Below are 10,035 nucleotides of genomic sequence, written 5' to 3'. Positions count from 1 at the left end.
AAATAGGGGCATGCATGATCTGTGGTCCGGTGGGCCGGTTCGGCCAAACCCCATGCCGTGCACACCCCTACTCTCAAATTGCAAAAATAGCATGCCTGCCTACTTTTGCAAACTCAAAGAAAAGTTTGTTTGAGAGCCAGTGTGGTGTTGTAGTGAGTAGAGCATTGGGCTTGGACTGGGAAAACATGGGTTCAGATCCCTGTCCAACCATGAAGCTTATTGAATGCCTTTGGATAAGTCATTGCCTCTTAGGCAAACCTACATCGGATAGCCCCATTTACGTTTCCCTTAGTTCCTTGGAGGAAGGGTGGATACAAATGTGAGACATCCATTTTTGAGCTCCCTGAGCATTTCGAAGAGATGAAGGTAAAATCCAGTGCTTTGCCATCCTTGGAGTTCTTGGCCTAACAACAGCCGTCTGAGATAGGCTGCTAATGTTGCATAGTCCCCAATTCCCCAGGAGCAGCACTTCCTCTGTTTGGTCTCCTTTAATAAGAGAGCACGTTTTCTATGCGTCCTGTGTCTCTATAGCCCGGCACGACAAGACTATGCTGGCTTCCTGCTTCCGAGAGCAATTAAACACACATGCACAATCACGTTTATTTTCCTCCAGCAAGCCACAAAGTGACGTGGATGATTTTATGTACACTGTAAATGTACCATGCATTGCATGGATTGATCAAATTATGCCATTCGGCATGCGCAAGTAGTGTTCTGTCATAGCCAAGTCGAATATAAAGTGAGAGAAACAGCAGGCACTCCTACAAGGTGGCAGATCTGCTAATCCACATAGGATCCCCAGAGGGATCTACCCTGCACCTCTAAGTGCCTTCAGCCAATTTGCTGCTTTCTTTTTTCTATTTCTTCCAAATTCCAAATGTACTCTCCCTCCCTCCCTCTTACACCAGCCCCTCTCATTAGCACAAGCACCTCATGACTCACTCCCCAAAGGGGGTCAAGGAATGGTCTTCCAATTTTTAAATGCACAAACGCTTGAGGGCTTTTCAGGTGGTGGATTGGAACACTAGCACCCAGAGCTGCCTCTGCCATCTTGGTTCTGCCAACCTTTGGAGAAGCCGTACCAGTCTGTGAAGACAATACTGAGCTAGATAGACCAATGGTCTGACTCAGTATATGGCAGCTTCCTATGTTCCTATCTACCCTTTTACCTGCCACAAGACTCCCCAGAAATGTACCATGGGGGAGGGAAAAGGCAGAGGCAACAGGCATTTCACAGGATTGGGCTAAGCACAGACTTGCATACATTAAGTGGTGACTTTGGCCATGATTGTCCTGCTCCAGCTTGTGAATGTTTAAGCAGGGGCATCTGGCTTTTTGAATTCCCCTACTTAAATAATCATAACATCTCTAGTCAACTTCTCCAAACTCCTATGGCTATTTCCTTCAAAACACTCAAGAGAGATTTCCAGTGATCAGGAAACAATCTCCTAACCTGGTGATAAACCATCAGTGGATCATCTTGGGCCAATCTGCCTAAGAAAGGAATCCTCATCCAGGAATTGTAACTCAATTCTTCTCATTTTTCTTTCCCAGGCTGAGGACCAAACTAGATATGACAGCCATAGATGCAGGGTTGGGTTTTTTTCACATGTCCATACAGTTTACTTATAAAGCAGAGATGGGAGTGGAATAAGGATGTAGCTCAGTGGTAGAGCATCTGCTTAGCATGTAGAAGGTCCCAGGTTCAATCCCTGTCATCTCCAGACAAGGCTGAGCAAAATCTCTGCCTTGGAGAGCTGCCGTATTGGTCCATTTAATTCTGTATTGCCTATACTCACTGCTATCAGTCGGAGTAGACAATTTGCCTACACTCACTGCTGCCAGCTAGAGTAGGCAATACTGAGCTAGATGGACCCATGGTCTGACTCTGTAGATGGCAGCTTCCTATGTTACTTCAACAGTAAAAAGAGTACAGGGTAGAGGGGGACTCCCCCACTCTGGTCTTACATCCACTCCAGTCCATGTACTGCTCTAGCTACTTCTTTTTCTGGCTTAATTCTGTTTTCAGAGCTGGGATGGGGTGTGTGGGTGGGGGTGTTCCTGAGGTTGCAAGGAGGTAAGGTACAGGACTTGGAAGAGTAGTCCTCTTCCTTTCATTCCCTTTGCTGTTAAAATTAAAACAAAAACAAAAAACCCTCCCACTTTACATATGATAAGAGAGGACAAATAGCAGCCTCATTACCGTATGTCTAATCCTGCACTCACTGATCTGCCCACAACCATCCATTCAGTCCATGGTATATTGAGTGTGTGCTTAAAATAGCAGCATTTGTGTTTAAAGACTGGGTACGACTACTCATGTGTAAAGTTGCTGACTCAATTAATGCAACACTGAGGAGATATAAAAGGAGACAGCTATGCAAGGAGGGCATAGACGGACTCAGACAAGTAAAGGTGTTTTTACTCAGACAAGGGGGCTATTCTCACGATCAACAAAAATCGGGCTAGCCTGATTTTTGTTGATCGTGTAAACCACCGGGCTTGCAGGAGAACCTGGTGGCTTACAAGTGGGTCATCGGGCTTTCTGATCGTGAGTAGCCACACCTCCATGCTGTGGCTACTCACGAGGAGACCCCTGGAGGGGAGGTGAAAAGCTGCCTCCTGGGATCTCACACAGGGCATGTTGGAGCTTGCGGGGGGGGCAATCAGCCCCCACTCCCCCCAGCCCCCGCCGGCTCCATCACGGAGCCGGCAATTGTGTGGGCGGCCGATCTGGCCACCCAGGGCTCTCTCTCCGCTCACTGCCCCAAACCGGGTCTCACTGATCCTGAGACCCAGCTCAAGGTGTTTTATATCCTGCCTCCTTCTAGATTATTATATGTTTGTTCATTCCCAAGATAACACATGTCAGAGGTGCAACTTGGAACCTGGGTTTGGGTGAACACATTTAATACTATGGACTTCTGTGGAATTCTAAGCATCCCAGTGTTTAGACCAGTATAGATTTTTTTAAAAAATTAACAAGATAATTTAATCCAATTATCTGGCTAAATTTAAAGAGGATGAGCCTGGATGGATTATTGAAAAGTGTGAGGAAACACTGCACTGGCTGACAATACAATGGTTTGTATGTGCTCACTGCTTCTGGCTAGTCTCAGCACAGAATTCACACACGAATTGAATCTGCTTTCTTTCATTATTCAGCACATTAACTGGAGTCATGCTCTGCAGACATCTGAAAGAAGGGACCGTTGGCTGCCAGTCATAGCTATGCACAGAGACAAAGTGAAAGGAACTTCGGATTCATACTGAGAGGTTGCTACTCACAGACCTGTTGCATTCCATCTAGTAATTTTTTACGTTTTGTTGTTGAGAGGTTTGTCCCAGTGGGGATCCTGCAGAGAGTGGGGTGGGGGTGGGGGTGGGGGGGTGGAGTCATAAAGGAAAAGGGAGGGAGAGGAGAAGGGGGAAATGGAGCTGTTTCTGAATAAACCTTTAGTTAAATCTGCATAAGATTTCTTTGTGGCTCTAAAAAGACCACTTAAGAGAGCATGCTTGCACTTTTGCATAGATGCCAAGGGGGAGTCTATACATTTCAGGAGTAGCAAACAGAAGGGCTGCTATGAGTTGGCATCTCTACCCCCTAAGTCCATCGGCACCCCCTCCTGCCTCTTGCCTCTGCAGGGATGAGCCTGGAACCTTGTGCCAGGGTCCAGGAGAGGATCTCCCCTATTGCAGAGAAATTTAAAAATACATAGCGGAGTTGTGGTGTAGCTTTGAGTAGTAGGTGTAGATGTTGGTGCAAATTAGAGTTTTAAGCCACATTGGGAGCTGATTCTGGCAGGCAAACAGGGAGGCTGTTCTCACACGCAGATTAACCCAGGCTTAGGGACACCCAACCTGGGTTAGGCTGTGCATGAGAACCACCAGGTTTGGACCTGATCGCAGTGAGGCAGTGCCACCTAGCCTGGCTGTAATGTGAGGCTAAAGGAGCAAGTACCTTCCTTAACCCGGGCTACCGGATCATGTATCTGCTAGGGCTATGTTTAGCACCAGCAGACACAGAGATGGGCACCTAGAGTGTCTGTCTCCTGGGGGAATCCCCCAATGCATTGCACATGTTGCGGTGCATTGTGTGATTCCTGAAGGCCAGTGCTGTGCCAGGCAGCACTGCTAATCTGGGAGCGCAATCCGTGCTCCCAGAAATCTCCAATCGCTCATCTGGGGGGAAGGTGAGTGTAACCAGCCCCCCTTCCCACTGCCTGCCTGCCTACCTGCCACCCCATCCGCCTGGTCATGTCCAGTCTTGTGAATGACCTGATTGTATTGGGGTCTGTGTGTGTGGAAACACACCAACCAATCAACCACCTAAGCAGGGGTGCAGGACAAGAGGAACTGAGATAAAGTGCTTTAAATAGCAGCCTTGTTCATATGGGCACAGGATATAATATTAACTAGTCAATAGCCTGTGATCTTTCAGGTGTGGGGTGGTGGCCTTCAGTGTCTTATTCCTCTTCTCTCCCTCCTTTCCCCATTCCATATCCCTTCGTTCAGTCTGTTTGCCTTTCCCCCTTACCACAGCAACTTCGCCATTCTGGTGAGCTAAGGGCAGGACCAATTCTGGAGAAGCAGGCACAGTCTTGCCACTTTCTAGGCTGGTGATTATTGATACATTACAGTACATAGTGACATATGGGGCTGGTCCATCTGGTCCATTCTCTGGTACTACCTGGCTACATAACTGCATGGAGGGCAAGATAGTGGTAATCATTCCCTGGTGTTTGTACCAAGCATTTGGTAGTCAAAAGGTATATTGCTTCTGAAAATGGGGGTTCCACTCCTGGTTATCATGGCTAATGGTCATTGATAGGCTCACTTCCCCATCAATTTATCTAATGCAAGAGGGATAAGTTAAGTGGTTGGGCTGAGTAACATGGCTTCCTTCAGTCCACATTGCTTGATGTTGTACATTAGTTTGCCTGAAATTACCCAGCAATCTCTGGAACTCCATTCTGGTGGGAAGGGCAATTCTCATCATTTCAAAAGCTCAAGAAGATTTACCTCTGATTCAAAGTACATTATTTGGGAGTCAGTTTCAATGAAATCAAAGAAAATTACTTCTTAGCTGTAACTTGGCTTGGTTTACTGTATCTCCAGTACACATTACCTTACAGTGGGATTTATGTATTTTGCAGTATATATTTAAAGATGAAAGATTCGTTCAAGCTGGAAAACCTACCCTTTTTGACCTGAGATGGAAACCTCTACATTCAAGATGGCTGCAACATTGCTGTAGAATACCGTATTTCTATATCAGGTTGTCAACTATTATTCTCTAAAACCTGCAGTTCACTGAATGTAGTTTTTCACAAGTTATGGTTCTCTTGGGCAGTATTATTAGATATTTTGCTAGTGGGCTGTGAAACCAGATGTAATGAAGCTTTGCTAGAAGTTTGAGCATTTTTCTTGACTGCCACTTACAGGGAAAAGCTGAAGGCGCATTGTCTATTCTATACAGAAAAATCCAAAGCACTAACCTTATGTGCTCTCAGAAAATAGCATCATGTCATATTGTTCTGTGCCACCCACTTTACATCCACAACCCATCTCAGTAAATTGCTTAGCATGTTAATGAATCTACTAGGTTCTGCTTGTTGCTGCCACACTCTTTTGGGAGTCTGATGCTTTTGTTACATTGCCAGCATCATATCACCATGTGGGCTTCTTTCATCCTTGGCCACTCATCAGCAGCAGAGGGTTGGGAAAGACGGACTGAGCCAGAATGCTTGCAACCCCTCCACAGGTGCAATTTTGATAGATCATACCAGATGACAGCTCCTCAGCCCTTGGTAGAAAGGCAGAACTTCTACTGTATGGGGAGCGAGGGGTTGTGACATCTGTTGCCAGAGAGCCTCCTCGCCATCTTGGAAAATGTGGCTTTGACCCTGAGCAAACCAGAGCGAGGATGCTGCTGATTTCTCCCACACCCCTCTGCCGACCTGTGGTCTATGATGCTAGGTGGATGCTAGTGCCACCTGCAAGTCCAGGCCAAAAGCACAAAACAAAACACCACCTTCCTCTCAGCTGTGCCTAGTTCTGGGCATTTCTTCAAGTCCCCCCAGTGGTATACATACTCCCAGTAGGCAACTGCTCTTCTAGCAAATCCAATTGCACACATATATTGAGGTCATTCACACAATCGAAAACGGTGTTCTACCCAGGTTTGGGAGCTGTGTGTACTCCCAATTTTTGATTGTGTGGAAGCAAGGTTAGAGGAAAACCTGGGTAGACGTGATTGTGTGGAAGCAAGGTTAGAGGAAAACTTGGGTAGCTTTTTCTCCTACCTTGCTTCCACATAATCACTTCTACCCAGGTTTTCCTCTAACCTTGCTTCCACACAATCAAAAATTGGGAGTACACACAGCTCCCAAACCTAGATAGAACACAGTATTCGATTGTGTATATGACCTCAACACCTGTGGATATTTTCATAAAGGAATTGTGACTAATTGAGTATTTGTCATATTCTGAAGTTTTTAAGTGTGGAATATTAGAAGGTAAGGACAGAGAGGTGATAGCAGACTGCCATGGGTATCCAGGGCGGCGGGGGGACCATTAAACCAGCCCCATTGAATTCAATGGGGCTTACTTCCAGATAAATCAGTTGGGCAATAGAGTACTGACTGGACACAATAGAGCACTTTTGTTCTGCACTTCCTCTGAATAACGACCACCATACCCACACGCTTCTGAGATCTGGTCCTCCTTTGTCCATTTTGAAACTTAGTTTTTCCACCTTTGGGTGTTTGCAGAAGACAGAACTTTATCAGACATCCTAATTCCCTTCCTCAAGTCTGTGGGGCTATTCTTACGATCACAAAAATCAGGCTAGGAAAAATCCTAGCCCGATTTTTGTGATTGTAAGAACCACCGGGCTTGCAGCCAAGCCCGGTGGTTCTAGAGCGGCAAGCCCGCTCCTGTAGCCCACCCCTTAGCCCGGGTTTGTGGAGCGAGTGCTCTGCAAACCCGGGCTATCTGCTTGTGAGTAGCTGTGGCATGGCTCCACGCTGCGGCTACTCATGAGTAGACCCCTGGCCGGGAGGCTTAAAAGCAGCCTCCTGGCTCGGGGGTCTCCCCAGTATACCCTGCGCACTCGTGCAGGGCATACTGGGGCTTGCAGGGGCTGCGTGGCCCCCGTTCCCCCCACCCCCCACCAGCTCCGTCTCGGAGCCAGACATCGTGTGGGCAGCCAATCCGGCTTCCCAGGGCTCCCTGCCCACTCAGTGTCCTAAACTGGGTCTCACTGATCGTGAGACCCGGTCCTGTGTGTCCTTCTGGAAAGCATTGCTCCAGCTGTTGCTGCTGGAGGAGTTGGTGATGCCAGCTGCCAGCTACTACTCTGGAAAGCCTACCCAGATGGGGATCTACCTTGTACTCAAAGCTTCTCCTCTCAGAGCTGAATCACTGGGCTGCTGTTTTGGAATACTGGGTCTCAGGATTACTGAGATGAAAAATCTAACTTTCAGTGTTCCTTGTATGGGACGGTTGTAGGGGGACCCACCTTGGACTGCCCTGGACATTCTTGGAAATCTGAGTCCTTCAGTAACATTCTTGGGAATATCCCTGTGCCTGACTACCTGAGAACCCCTCAACTCCTGAGTGGAACCCCAGAGAAAAACCTTTCAAGCTGGGTCATTCCTTATGTGGGCTTGTCAAGGGGTCACCCTTGAGCCTGACTGCCTGGGAAGCCCAGTGCTCCCCTTTCACTAGTATTTGAGTGCACATACTCCCAAAGGCCTTGGTGCCCCACCAGCATCTCTCCTTGCCCTCCTTTGGCAGAACCTTTGCAAATGACCCCAAACTTTGCAAATTACCCCTGATCTTCCCCGGGAAGCCATCCCTTTTTGGCAGAGCACATTAAACAGCAGAAGCAGAATAATGTGCAGGTAACAAACTGCTTGTTCCCCTCCATTCTTTATTCTCTCTCTCTCTCTCTCTCTCTCTCTCTCTCTCTCTCTCTCTCTCCTCTTCCTGCTCACTTTCCAGCACCCACCAGCCACTAGGACATTAGACCCTGCACTCCCTCACTCCCCCCTCCTCTATATCTAGCCCTTGGGAGCTGTCAACACTACCTGTGCAACAGTGACAGTAACAAAGTTGCCAAATATCACTGTTTGCTTTGTGCCTCTGATTTATCAACAAACCTCCTTTATTTCAAAAGCCTTGTCTCTGAGTCTGTTGCTCCTCTGGGGTACCCTGGCATTGGCTTTTAATATGTCTGTTATGCTCACTTGCAAATTTGGTTTTTGAAATAATTTCCCCAGTTTGTTTTAAAAGTATAGAAACATATGTGGGCAAAAGAAGTGCAGTAACAGTGGTGGTATGGGATTAAGGGGAGGAGAACTAGCAGGTAACCAACAGTGACAATTTTTCTGAATGATCATTTATAAGGAAAGGTGAAAGAACATTGGGAAAGGTGAATTATAAGCTCTGTATATTCTGCACAGAAGAATCTAGAGCACAGAACTGCTGGAGGCACACCATCCAATGTTCCTGTATAAAGGTACCTGTTACTTTAGAGTCTTCAGGATACGATATACCACAATTTTGCAACATTTTTTTCTGAAATCACAAAGACTAGAAAATTGCTTTCCAAATATGTAAATTGTGGTTTTTCATGAAGCCAAATTCTGAGTCCATGCTTGCAGTTCATATTGTACTGCACATATGCACATATCTATGGATAGTGCAGTGGTTTTGCCTTGCCAGTTCTTGGGGTTTTTTAAAAGAATCATATGCAGCTCTGCAGAAAACAGCCCCTAATGAGTCAGGCTGAATGGAATGCAAACATTCTGATAACGTTTGTGCTGACTGCAGTCACTAATCCATCTCAAAGGTCTTTTTTCTGTACTACGTGAATGGAAAACATACCTGTATAATACATCAAAGTCTTTCTTTGAATAACTGAGAAGTTTTGCATTACTTTCATCTCATTAAGGTATTTATGTCGAGGTAGGATCTGCACTTGAGCCTACCTTGAGGGGGTAATTGTGTGTTGCTAATGTAATGGCTGGAGCTGGTGATCCAAATGGAAGTATATGAAAGGTCAGTATGCACAATGCAAGGACATACGGAACAAATGGAGGAGATTTTCACACCTTGATAAAAGTAGGAAGAAAAATCTGGAATAAAAAAAAGCGGCTGTCCAAACTACTTGGGACAGCAAATGGAAAGTAATTCTGCATCTTCTGTTTCCTTATAATGAACTATTAAAAGCTTAGAGAACAATATCAGGCCATTGGGGTACAAACTGAGCAATTTTTCTGGGGATTAAGTTCAATTAACACAGGCTTCCGAGTAAACATGAACCAGACTGAGCTGTTAGATACAGAAGAGAGTTATTTGTTACTACCAAACTCCTTGAAAAAGCAGAATTTAGGACTGAAATTTGGTGAGGTCGTTCACACAACCTTCTCCTGGGCTGGGGAGGGTTGACATAGGGAAGGCAGAAGAGCATCTACACCCCCACCCCGCCCCGAAAATTCAGTGGCAATCATAGCTGCACTGCTCATGTGCTACTGCAAGCTGGGGAAAATGCACCCCAGCCTCCAGCTATCCCACAATGCACCAGGGATGTGCACAGAGCCAGGTGGGGATGGCTTGATGGCAGGGGTGTGTGTCTAACTTTAAGGGTGGGGGAGAGTGCACTTACACCTCCCTCCGCTTTCCCCCCACTGGTGCTTGGTATTTTTAATGTTCAACGAGGCGGCAGCGTACTTCCCTGCCGCCCCATTTGTTCCTTGGCCGGAAGTGGCCAGAAGTAGCTGGCGTGCATGTGCCTGCCGGGAATGTACACACACACACACACACGTCGCACTTGCGCTCATGCATGGTGTGTGTGTGTGCATAAGTGTGCGCCATCTACTTCCAGCCACTTCCTGCCAAGGAACAAATGGGGTGGCAGGGAAGTATGCTGCCGCCCCATAGGACATTAAAACTACTGAGCGCCGGTGGGGGGAAAGTGGAGGGAGGGATAAGTGCACCCTCCCTGCCCTTAAAGTAAGATCCCCCTCG

General features: G+C 46.8%; 1 non-coding gene across 1 annotated transcript; it reads left to right on the top strand.

The window, feature by feature from the left end:
- Positions 1-1,654: 1,654 nt before the first annotated feature.
- Positions 1,655-1,724, top strand: TRNAA-AGC (transfer RNA alanine (anticodon AGC)). The gene has a single exon. It is a non-coding gene; the product is annotated as a tRNA-Ala (tRNA).
- The last annotated feature ends 8,311 nt before the right edge of the window (positions 1,725-10,035 follow it).

Source organism: Hemicordylus capensis, chromosome 1 (genome assembly GCF_027244095.1).
Source record: "Hemicordylus capensis ecotype Gifberg chromosome 1, rHemCap1.1.pri, whole genome shotgun sequence".
Taxonomy (NCBI): Eukaryota; Metazoa; Chordata; class Lepidosauria; order Squamata; family Cordylidae; genus Hemicordylus; species Hemicordylus capensis.
The sequence above is the reverse complement of the archived record's forward strand: the minus strand, read 5'-3'. Positions and strand labels throughout refer to the sequence as shown.